Raw genomic sequence first — 12311 nt, forward strand, 5'->3', positions numbered from 1 at the left:
TTCTATTACTGATATATTTCTATAGATATCTGGATAGATAGGTATAGAGATGTAGCTGTAGGTATAGATGTAGGTGTGTGTGCATGCTCAGTCGCTTCAGTCGGGTCCGACTCTTTGTGACCCTATGGACTATAGCCCGCTAGACTCCTCTGTCCATGGGAGTCTCCAGGCAAGAATACTGCAGTGGGTTGCCATGAGCTCCCCCAAGGGATCTTCTTGACCCAGGGATCTAACCTGAGTCTAGGTGCATCTCCTGTATTGCAGTTGGAATCTTTACTGCTGAGCCACTGGGGAAGCTGAGGTAAAGGGATAGGTATCGATATATTACAGTTTGTAGTTTATTTTTAAAATTGAAGTATAGTTGATTTACAGTGTTGTGTTAACTACTGCTGTGCAGCAAAGTGATTCAGATATATACCTATATACATTAATTTTAAAAAATATTATTTTCCATTATGGTCTATCACAGGATATTGAATATAGTTCCCTGTGATACACAGTAGGAATTTGTTCTTTATCAATTCTATGTATAATAGTTTGCATCTGATAATCCCAGCGTTTCATTCCACCCCTCTCCCACCACCCTCCTCCTTGGCAATACCAGTCTGTTCTCTATATCCCAATTCTGTTTCATAGATAAGTTCATTTCTTCATTTGTGTCATATTTTAGAATCCACATATAAGTGATATCATATGGTATTTGTTTTTCTCTTTCTGACTTACTTCACTTAGTGTGATAGTCTCTAGTTACATCCATGTTTCTGTAAATGGCATTATTTTTATGGCCAAGTAGTATTCCATTGTATATATGTAACACATCTTCTTTATCTATTCATCTGTTGATGGACAATTAGGTTGTTTCCTTGTCTTGGTTATTGTGAATAGTGGTGCTATATTTATTTACTTCTCAGTGGACATTCGAAATGTTCCTGTTTACAGTATTTTTTACTAATTCAAATTAAATTGCTATGAACATTCATGCGCATATCTTCTATGGATGTACTGTTTCATTTCTCTTGGGAAATATCTAAGAGTGAAATGTCTAGATAATATGATAGGCACGTGTTTAATTATTAAAGAAATGGCCAACCTGTTTTTTTTTTCCAAGCAGTCATGTTTATTTATAACCCTGTGATCAGAAAGAGGCCAATTAGAAGCCTTTGAGAGAGGTTGAAATCAAAGGAAAAGAAAAATATTAAAAAATACAAAAAACACCTACCACAAAAACATAACATTTGTATTTATACATAACCATTCATTTCATATAGATGTCTCTGGTGATACTAGTGATAAAGGACCCACCTGCCCACTAATGCAGGAGATGCAAGAGAAGTGGGTTTGATCCCTGGGTCAGGAAGATCCCCTGGAGGAGGGCATGGCAACACACTCCAATATTCTTGCCTGGAAAATTCCATGGACAGAGGAGCCTGGTGGGCTACAGTTCATGGGTTCACAATGAATCAGACGTGACTGACCACAACAGCAATAGAGGAATAACAAAAAATGGGAGGTAAGAAGCAAATGCCCCATTCACCACTCAGCTGGCACAGAAGACCATAAAGCCAGCTGACAAACATTTTCCATAGCATCAATCCCTTAGAATTCTTTCTTCCTCTTTATTTTTATCAATATATAGTTGATGTACAACATTATGTAAGTTACAGATGTACAGCATAGTGATTCAATATTTTCATAGATTATACTGCATTTATATTTATTATTAAATATTTGCTATATTATCTGTGATGTATAATATATCCTTGTAGTTTATTTATTTTATATATAACAGTTTGTACCTCTTAATCCTCCACCCCTATCTTGTCCCTTACCCTTTCCTTCCCCACTGATAACCACTGCTTTGTTCTCTACATCTGTGAACAGATATCCATTTGCTTTTTGTTACATTCACTAACTTGTTTTACTTTTTAGATTCCACACATGATATTACATGGTATTTCTCTCTGTGTGTCTGAATTATTACACTTTAGCATAAAACTCTCCAAGTCAATCCACATTGTTACAAATGGCAAAATTTCATTCTTTTTATGGCTGAATAGTATTCAATTATATATATACATATATATGTATATGTATATATATATATAATTTTATTTATCCATTCATCTTTTGATGGACACTTAGATTGTTTCCATATCTTGACAATAATAAAGATGCTGCTATGAACACTGGGGATGCATGTATCTTTTTGAATTAATGTTTTTTTTTTCAGATATATACAGAGGAGTAGAATTGCTGGGTCATTTGGTGGTTCTATGTTTAGTTTTTTAAGGAACCTCCATATTGTTCTCCACAGTGGCTATACCAATTTACATTCCTATCAACAGTGAGTCAGTGCTCTCTTTTCTCTACATTCTCAGAGACATTTGTTACTTGTGGTCTACCAAACTGTTTTTTAATGTGTCTGTGACATTTCATATTCCCACCAGTAGTGTATGACAGTTCCAGTCTTTCTACATCCCATTCAATACTTCTGTACATCCCATCCAGTACTTAGTGTGGTTAATATTTTTAATTTTATTCATTCTAAAATGTGTGTGATGCTAACACATTGTGGTTTTAATTTGAATTTTCCTGATAATTAATAGTGTTAAACATCTTTTGATGTACTAATTTGTGATTCCTATATATTCTTTAACAAAATGTCTGTTAAAATTCTTTTCCCATCTGATGTTTAATGTTTATTATCATATTATTGAGTTTTGTGATTTTATGTTGGTTTGTTTATTTGCTTCCTGAGTTCTGAGTTTGTGTGTGTGTGTGTGTGTATTCTGGATACATGTCCTTTATCAGGTGTGGTATGAAAATATTTTCTCTCTGTAGCTTATTTTTTTTCATTCTCTTAACAGTGTTTTTCAAGGAGAATAGCTTTAATTTTGATAATGTCAAGTTGTCATGGATCATGTTTTTGGTGTCATATCTAAGACGTCTTTGCCTCCCTGAAGGTCATAAAATTTTTTCCCTATATTTTATTTCAGATGCTTTACAGTTTCAGATTTTGTATTTAATTTAATGATGCATTTTGAAAAAAAATGTATGTAATGTGAAATGTGGGCTTCCCAGGTGTCTCGGATGGTAAAGAATCTGACTGCAATGCAGGACACACAGGTTCGATCCCTGGGTTGGGAAGATCCTCTGGAGGAAGGCGTGGCAACCCACTCCAGTATTCTTGCCTGGGAAATCCCATGGACAGAGGAGCCCGCAGTCCATGTGTTTGCAAGAAAGTTGGACACAACTTAGCAATGAGAGGTGCTAACAATGAGAGGTGTATTTCAAAGAAAGGAAGGAAAGGCTATATCGGTAATCTCAATGAATGTTAGACATTTTTCATCCAACTATTTTAATCTCTCTAAACTCTCACTTTCTACACCACAGTACTCACTTTCAGAGTGTATTACATTCAAGACAGAGAGTACAAGAAGTAAAAAATATGTTAAACTCACTGTCAGTTCCCTGATATTTTGAATTTGGTTGTCCTTTCTCAACTTGCCCGCTGCTATTTATATTTCAAAGTCCTCAGCTTCTCCACTCATTCTTTCCCAGCTGTAGCTGTATTCAGTGGCAGAGATGGGTGGCATGTTTTCATTTTGTATTACCTGAAATCAGAATCAACATTCCCGTTTCCATATGTTTCTACCACTATGTTCACCTCGCAAGCACAAGCATAGCTTACAAAACAACTCCCTGTTCTTCGGTGGACTAAATATAAATGTTGATCAGTCCAGAAGTCAATAGCCAACTCTTGCTTTGGATGCCAGAAGCACCAAAAAGTAAAGATGCATAAAATATACTCTATTGTTCAATGAATAAGCCCTATATACATGAAAGAAAAGTGAAAGTGTTATTTGCTCAGTCGTGTCTGACTCTTTGTGATTCCATGGACTGTAGCCCACCAGGCTCCTCTGTCCATGGGATTTTTCAGGCAAGAATACTGGAGTGGGTTGCCATTGCCATTTACTCCTGACCCAGGGACTGAACCCGGGTCTCTTGTGTCTCCTGCACTGCAGTCAGATTCTTTACTTTCTGAGCCACCAGGGAAGCTCCAATAATACAATGAAAGAATTCTGTTTCTCACAAGTGTGCACACAAAACTGTCCCTTGTTGTTGTTGTTTTTTTAAATGTACATTTTACTCTGCTAAGTAGTTCAATTGCATACGTATCTGCTGGACTCTCAATCTGGATAAACAGAATGCCTTCTCATTGCATACCATTTGTGCCAATAACTTACCCCAAACTTCTCAATTTCAAGGGAGGATTTTTTTAAACTTCTCATTTAGTATAATATTTCCTTTTATCCTAAAATTCCAAATATAATTGAATTTTCTCTTTTAACACAAAGACAGGTTTATATAAAGATGATATATAAATACATCTGAAGACAATTGCTTTTGAAAAATATTCTGGGATTAGAAGTATCTCAGACTGTAGCCCGAGTTCTATATTGCTCACCCAGGAACAGAAGTGACAAAGGTCTTTCAAGAACAATCTCACAGAAAAAAAAAATGTATTCTCAGTGTCTAGTACAATGATTTTTAAATTTGAAGCTTGAAATATCTTCCAAAGTTCCTGAAATGGAAGAGTCCACAAAAAATATTACCACTTTTATCTTCCTGCTAATTATTTATATTTATATTAAGCCATCCCGATTATTTATATTTATATTAAGTCATCCTGGAAAACTCATGAGATTTGAACGGCTTTATTCTTCTTTTTGAGGTTAATACAGCAGATGTGTTAAGCACTTTTTAAATGTTTCCTAATTAGAATCAATAAAAAAATAAGACTTGGGTGACAGAGAATAGTCAAAATGAAAGTCGCTCATTTATGCCTGATTCTTTGTAACCCCATGGACTATACAGTCTTTGGAATTCTCTAGGCCAGAATACTGGAGTGGGTAGCCTTTCCCTTTTCCAGGGGATCTCCCCAACTCAGGGATAGAACCCAGGTCTCCCACATTGCAGGCAGATTCTTTACCAGCTGAGCCACAAGGGAAGTCTACACAGTGAGGTGAACATCAAAATGTTAGCTTTATTCCTGAGACTTAACCTAAGTGTTTGCAAATAATTCCCCCATTGAGCTAGACAAATTTAGTGACCCAGTCTCTGTTACTGCTAGAAAATTGCTGCCTTCCTCAACTCCTAGCACCACAGAACAAGTCCATTTTAACTTACAGCATAAAGAAAGCCAGACTGAATCCTCATTGTAGACAGTAAGATCCAAAGACAGAAGACAAGACCGACCTAGGAACTCAATTTCTTCTCCCAAGCTCATCAATCATCCTCCCCAAGGGAGGGAAGCTTAGGGAGAGAGATCAGGAGTGCAATTGTGAAATCTTTCAATGTGGAAACAAGTAGCCAGGGAAATGGAGGACCTTTAATCCACCTTCATTCCAATGTTTCATAAGGTCTTTGCTCTTCTAACTCACATATCTTAATCATTAATTAAACTTATGATAAGTCAAGTGTGTAGCTGCATATCCCATCACCAGATTTTATTAGAGTTGTCTTTTCACTCAGCATATGAAAACTTTTTATTAATAATTGCTGATTGAGCCCTGTGCTCCTGGTGCTATAGTTAGTAGTACCATGGATTCATTCTGGATTTTGTCTAGCCACCTGGCTACCATGCTCTCATTAGCAAGATTTCCCACACCTATAGCAGTAAATTATTCATTTACAAAGATAGTCTTTCTCTGTAGTTCTAGTTTTGCTCTCCTATTTCTCATCCTTCCTTACATCCACCTATGTTGTAATAAAGTTCATCAGAAGTTCTAATATTAGATCACATTTAGATAGACCAATAATAAAATGACCAGAATGTAGAGATGCCCTGAATTTGAAAACAAACAAAAAACCCTCTCCTTTTCCTTTATGAATTTCCCATAAATAAACTCCAAAAAATTTAATAAAAATTAATTTGCTCCTGTGTCAAATTAAATTAAAATCCAAGGATTTGGGGAGCTTCCCAGGTGGTGCTAGTGGTAAAGAACACATCTACCAACACAGGAGATGGAAGAGATACAGGTTCAAGCCCTGGATCAGGAAGATCCCCTGGAGGAGGGCATGCAACCCACTCCAGTATTCTTGCCTGGAGAATCCCACGGACAGAGGAGCCTGGCAGGCTATAGTCCATAGGGTCACAAAGAGTTGTACACAGCTGAAATGACTTAGTATGCATGCACTAAGATCTTACACTCTTCCATCATATTTTACTTTCTATTTAACTTTTGCCAAAGGTGTTCCCGATGCTTGGATAATGCTGGGCTTATGTCAAAAGCTCCATCCTCCGATATATCTCATTGGAATGAGTATAGTGCTTTTTTAAAATCACTCTATTGAGATACAATTTACATAAAAAGCTTTACATTTTCCACCTATACAACTTTGAATATGGAGGTAAGTATACAGCCATGAAAACATGGCCACTATCTGTTATAAATATATCCATCACCTCCAAAAGTTTTTTCCTGTCTTCTTTATAACTATCATTTTGTGATAAAAATACTTAACATATGATCTAGCCTCTTAGCAAAATTTTCAGTATTAAATGTATTATTAGCTACAGGAACTATGCTCTATGGTAGACCTCTAGGACTTATTCATCTTGCATAACTGTTTGTACCTTTTGGTTAATACCTTTCTGTTGGTAAAGTATTTTTAAGCCTCAGAAATCACAGGAGTTGAATGACAGGTTTCTCAGGAGCTTCACTTTTTGAAAAAAGTACAAATAAAGAGCAGATCTCAAGAGACATGATTTCCATTTCCTTCATTTAACAAATATTTTGAGGGTACCTCTTATGTGCCAGGCACTGCTCAGAGCATTAGATATTAAGCAGAAATAAAAGAGCAAAAATTCCTTTGAAGCTGGTCCTGAAGCTGACATTCAAGCTCATAATAAGTATAAGTAGAATACAGAAGCAAATTCCAGATTTTTAAAGCAATTATGCCATGGAAAATTATGTTCCCATAGCACAGTACATGATGTTGCCAAGGACCATAGCAACAACTGAGTGGTACTTGATGAAAAGAGGGGACACGGACAAAGTCTTAGCTTCAGTACTGCCAATCATTTATGTGACCTGTTTAGATGATAAAGCCAAATTGTAAATTCAATGAAAGAAATGTCCTTTTAAGAAGGAAATATGAAAAAAAAGTCAATATGGAACCATATTATTTAAACATCTGTGGTTGGTTAGGAAAGATCTACTCATGAATACTGAATTCTGACTCCTCTATTAGAGGTGTCATTTGAAACACTGTTATCTTCTAAGATTAGAAATTTAGAGTTATTGGCAGCCTCAATGACAAGTTCTTACCTGAAGTGCATGTCTTTGTTATTAAGTATATTTACGTCTTCTTAATTTCCATTTCTACTCCATGTTTCTCATATGATGATACATAGTGCATGTGAGTTTTGTTTAGTGACATAGTTTCTAGGCTCTTTCAGAGTGTACATTTTTATTCTATGTCATAATAGATCATAAACTCCTTATTATCTAACTCACTTAAATTGAAGAAAGTAGGGAAAAACCACTAGACCATTCAGGTACGACCTAAGTCAAATCCTTTATGATTATACAGTGGAAGTGACAAATAGTTTCAAGGGATTAGATCTGATAGAAAGAGTTCCTGAAGAACTATGGACGGAGGTCCATGACATTATACAGGAGACAGGGATTAAGACCGTCACCAAGAAAAAGAAATGCAAAAAAGCAAAATGGTTGTCAGAGGAGGTCTTACAAATAGCTGTGAAAAGAAGAGAAATGAAAAACAAAGGAGAAAAGGAAAGATACACCCATTTGAATGCTGAGTTCCAAAGAATAGCAAGGAGAGATAAGAAAGCTTTCCTTAGTGATCAGTGGAAAGAAATAGAGGAAAACAATAGAATGGGAAAGACTAGAGATATCTTCAAGAAAATTAGAGATATCAAGGGAACGTTTCATGCAAAGATGGGCACAATAAAGGACAGAATGGTATGGACCTAACAGAAGCAGAAGGTATTAAGAAGAGGTGGCAAGAATACACAGAAGAACTATACAAAAAAGATCTTCATGACCCAGATAATCACGATGGTGTGATCACTCACCTAGAGCCAGACATCCTGGAGTGTGAAGTCAGGTGGGCCTTAAGGAGCATCACTGCGAGCAAAGCTAGTGGAGATGATGGAATTCCAAGTGATTATTTCAAATCTTAAAAGATGATGCTGTGAAAGTGCTACACTCAATATGCTAGCAAATTTGGAAAACCCAGCAGTGGCCACAGGACTGGAAAAGGTCAGTTTTCATTCCAATCCCAAAGAAAAGCAATGCTCAAACTACTGCACAATTGCACTCATCTCACATGCTAGCAAAGTAATGCTCAAAATTCTCCAAGAGAGGCTTCAACATTACGTGAACCATGAACTTCCAGATGGTCAAGCTGGATTTAGAAAAGGCAGGGTAACCAGAGATCAAAAAGCCAACATCCACTGGACCATGGAAAAAGCAAAAGAGTTCCAGAAAAACATCTACTTCTGCTTTATTGACTATGCCAAAGCCTTTGACTATGTGGATCACAAAAAACTGTGGAAAATTCTTCAAGATATGGGAATACCAGACCACCTGACCTACCTCTTGAAAAATCTGTATGCAGGTCAGGAAGCAACAGTTAGAACTGGACATGGAAAAACAGACTGTTTCCAAATCAGGAAAGGAGTACACCAAGGCTGTATATTGTCACCCTGCTTATTTAACCTATATGCAGAGTACATCATGAGAAACTCTGGGCTGGAGGAAACACAAGCTGGAATCAAGATTGCCTGGAAGAATATCAATAACCTCAGATATGCAGATGACACCACCCTTATGGAAGAAAGTGAAGAAGAACTAAAGAACCTCTTGATGAAAGTGAAAGAGGAGAGTGAAAAAGTTGGCTTCAAACTCAACATTCAGAAAACAAAGATCATGGCATCTGGTCCCATCACTTCATGGCAAATAGATGGGGAAACAGTGGAAACAGTGACAAACTTTATTTTGGGGGCTCCAAAATCACTGCAGATGGTGGCTGCAACCATGTAATTAAAAGATGCTTACTCCTTAAAAGAAAAGTTGTGACCAACTTAGACAGCATATTAAAAAGCAGAGACATTACTTTGTCAACAAAGGTCCATCAAGGTAAAGCAATGGTTTACCCAGTGGTCATGTATGGATGTGAGAGTTGGACTATAGAGAAAGCTGAGCACCAAAGAATTGATGCTTTTGAACTGTGGTGTTGGAGAAGACTCTTGAGAGTCCCTTGGACTGCAAGGAGATTCAACCAGTGCATCTTAAAGGAAATCGGTCCTGTATATTCACTGTAAGGACTGATGCTGAAGTTGAAACTCCTATACTTTGGCCACCTTATGTGAAGAACTGACTCATTTGAAAAGACCCTGATGCTGGGAAAGATTGAAGGTGGAAGGAGAAGGGGATGACAGAGAATGAGATGGTTGGATGGCATCACCAACTCAATGGACACGAGTTTGAGTAAACTCTGGGAGTTGGTGATGGACAGGAAGCCTGGCGTGCTGCAGTCCATGGGGTCGCAAAGAGTCAGACACAACTGAGTGACTGAGCTGAACTGAACTGATAATCATTGTTACCACATATTTACACAAAGGAATTGTAGAGCCATATGAAATCTGCTCAGAACAAATATTAGTTCAATAAGGTCACAGGATAAAGGACTAACATACAAAAATTAATTGTATTTTTAGATGATGACCATGGACATGCAGAAACCAAAATTGAAAGTATCAGATCAGATTAGATCAGTCACTCAGTCGTGTCCGACTCTTTGCGACCCCATGAATCGCAGCACACCAGGCCTCCCTGTCCATCACCAACTCCCGGAGTTCACTCAGACTCACGTCCATCGAGTCAGTGATGCCATCCAGCCATCTCATGCTCTGTCGTCCCCTTCTCCTCCTGCCCCCAATCCCTCACAGCATCAGAGTCTTTTCCAATGAGTCAACTCTTCGCATGAGGTGGCCAAAGTACTGGAGTTTCAGCTCTAGCATCATTCCTTCCAAAGAACACTCAGGGCTGATCTCCTTCAGAATGGACTGGTTGGATCTCCTTGCACTCCAAGGGACTCTCAAGAGTCTTCTCCAACACCACAGTTCAAAAGCATCAATTCTTCGGGGCTCAGCCTTCTTCACAGTGGGGACATAGATACAAAGTTCAAGGTAACAGAATTGACAACCCAGAAATAGACTCATACAACTATACCCAAGTGATTTTTTACAAAGTTGCAAAACAATCCACTTTTCAGCAAGTAGCATGAAGCAAAATAAGTAAACTGTCACCTAAACATCATACTTTATTAAAAAGCTTAACCCAAAATGGAGCACAGCTTTAAATGTAAAACCTAAAACTACAAAATCTCTGGAAAAAGATAAAGCATAAGGAAAAATCTTTGAAAAATAAGGCTAAGCAGTGTTCTTAGTTCTTAAATTAACAACACAGTGAAAAAAAGGAAAAAAATGGATCAATTAGACATCATTTAAATTGAAAGATTTTGCTCTCGAAGGTCCACGTGAAGAGGATGAAAAGTAAAGCTACAAACTGGACAAATATTTGCACAGTACACATCCAACGAAGGACTAGTGTTTAGATTATATTAGTGAACTCTGAAAACTCAAGAGTAAATAGAAGCTAGAAAGTAGGCCAAAGATATGAATAGACATTTTACCAAACAGAATATACAGGTACAAAACAAGCACATAAAAATGTATTCAATATATTTAAACATTGGAAAAATACAAGTTAAAACCACAATGAGATATTGCTACGTACTTAACAAGACAGGCTATAACTTCCAACATATTATTTCAAAGAACTGGTGAAAGCAGACATTATCATCTGGCTTCTGATCTCAGGGGAAAAGAGTTCAGTCTTTCATCAGATATATATTAGGTGTGTATTTTTCTTAGAAGACTTTGATCAGGTTGAGGAAGTTCTTTACTATTCTGAGATTGTTGAGTGTTTTTATCACGTTGAAAATTGTAAATATATTTTTCTACATTAGTAGAAATGATCATTTGGGGTTTTTTCCTTTATTCTATTAAGATGATGTATTACAGTGCTTGATTTTTATATGGTGAACAGCCATTGAATTCCTGATACAAATTCCATTTGGTCACAGTGTCTAATCTCCTTAATTTGCTGTTGTATTTAGTTTGCCTGAATATTCATTGTAAGGACTGATGCTGAAACTGAAGCTCCAATATTTTTGCCACCTGAAATGAAGTGCGGACTCACTAGAAAAGCCTCTGATGCTGGGAAAGATTGAGGGCAGGAGGAGAAGGGGGCAACAGAGGATAAGATGGTTGGATGGCCTCACCAACTCGATGGACATAGTTTGAGCAAACTCCAGGAGATAGTGACGGGCAGGGAAGGCTGGCGTGCTGCAGTTTATGGGGTTGCAAAGAGACATGACTCAGCAACTGAATAAAAATTCAGTTTGCTAGTCTTTTTTGGAAGATGTTTGCATTTATATTCATAGGGATATTAGTCTGTAGTTTTCATGTGTAGTTTTTGTCTGGCTTTAGGTACAGGGTCATGCTGGCTTCACAAAATGAAGAAGGAAGAATTTCCTATTTTTTCGAAGATTCTGAGAAGGATAAATGTCCATTCTTACTTAAAAATTTGGTAGAATTCACCAGTGAAGACTGGTCACGGGCTTTTCTTACTTGAGAAAAAACTTATTACTTATTTTAATATCCTTATTTATTACAGAGCTATGCATATTTTCTACTTCCTGAATCATTCAAAAATATTTATTTATTTTAATTGGAGGATAATTACTTTACAATACTGTGATGTTTCTTGTCATACATCAATATGAATCAGCCATAGGTATATGAGTGTCCCCTCCATCCTAGGACATGGAAGCAACGTAGATTTCCATTGGCAGACGAATGGATAAGGAAGTTGTGATATATATAGACAATGGAATATTACTCAGCTATCAAAAGGAATGCATTTGAGTCAGTTCTAGTGAGGTGGATGAACTTAGAGCCTATTATACAGACTGAATCACTTTTGATTCAGTTTATTTCTAAGAATTTTTCCATTGCAGGTAACATACAATTTGTTGACATTCAGGTATTCATAGTATTCTTATTACTCTTCTGATTTCTATAAGTTCAGTAGTAATGTACTCACTTTTATTTCTGATTTTAGCAATATTTATCTTCTTTTTTTGTTAGCCAATCTACATAAAAGTTTCTTAATTCTGTTGATCTTTTCAAAGAACCAATTTTGGCTTTGTTG

The 12311-nt window shown here is 36.8% G+C and overlaps 1 protein-coding gene across 2 annotated transcripts in view; it reads right to left on the reverse strand.

Moving 5' to 3' along the window:
* Positions 1–1904: 1904 nt before the first annotated feature.
* Positions 1905–12311, reverse strand: part of PWWP3B (PWWP domain containing 3B) — a 64768-nt gene continuing 54361 nt past the window's right edge. Inside the window, exon 8 of one of the 2 annotated variants that reach the window (XR_011463211.1) lies at positions 1905–3614. The gene's annotated coding sequence lies outside the window, so the exon portion shown is untranslated. The remainder of the gene's footprint in view (positions 3615–12311) is intronic. The other variant, XR_011463210.1, reaches the window with a different exon arrangement.

This window comes from Bos mutus, chromosome X (genome assembly GCF_027580195.1).
Source record: "Bos mutus isolate GX-2022 chromosome X, NWIPB_WYAK_1.1, whole genome shotgun sequence".
Lineage (NCBI taxonomy): Eukaryota > Metazoa > Chordata > Mammalia > Artiodactyla > Bovidae > Bos > Bos mutus.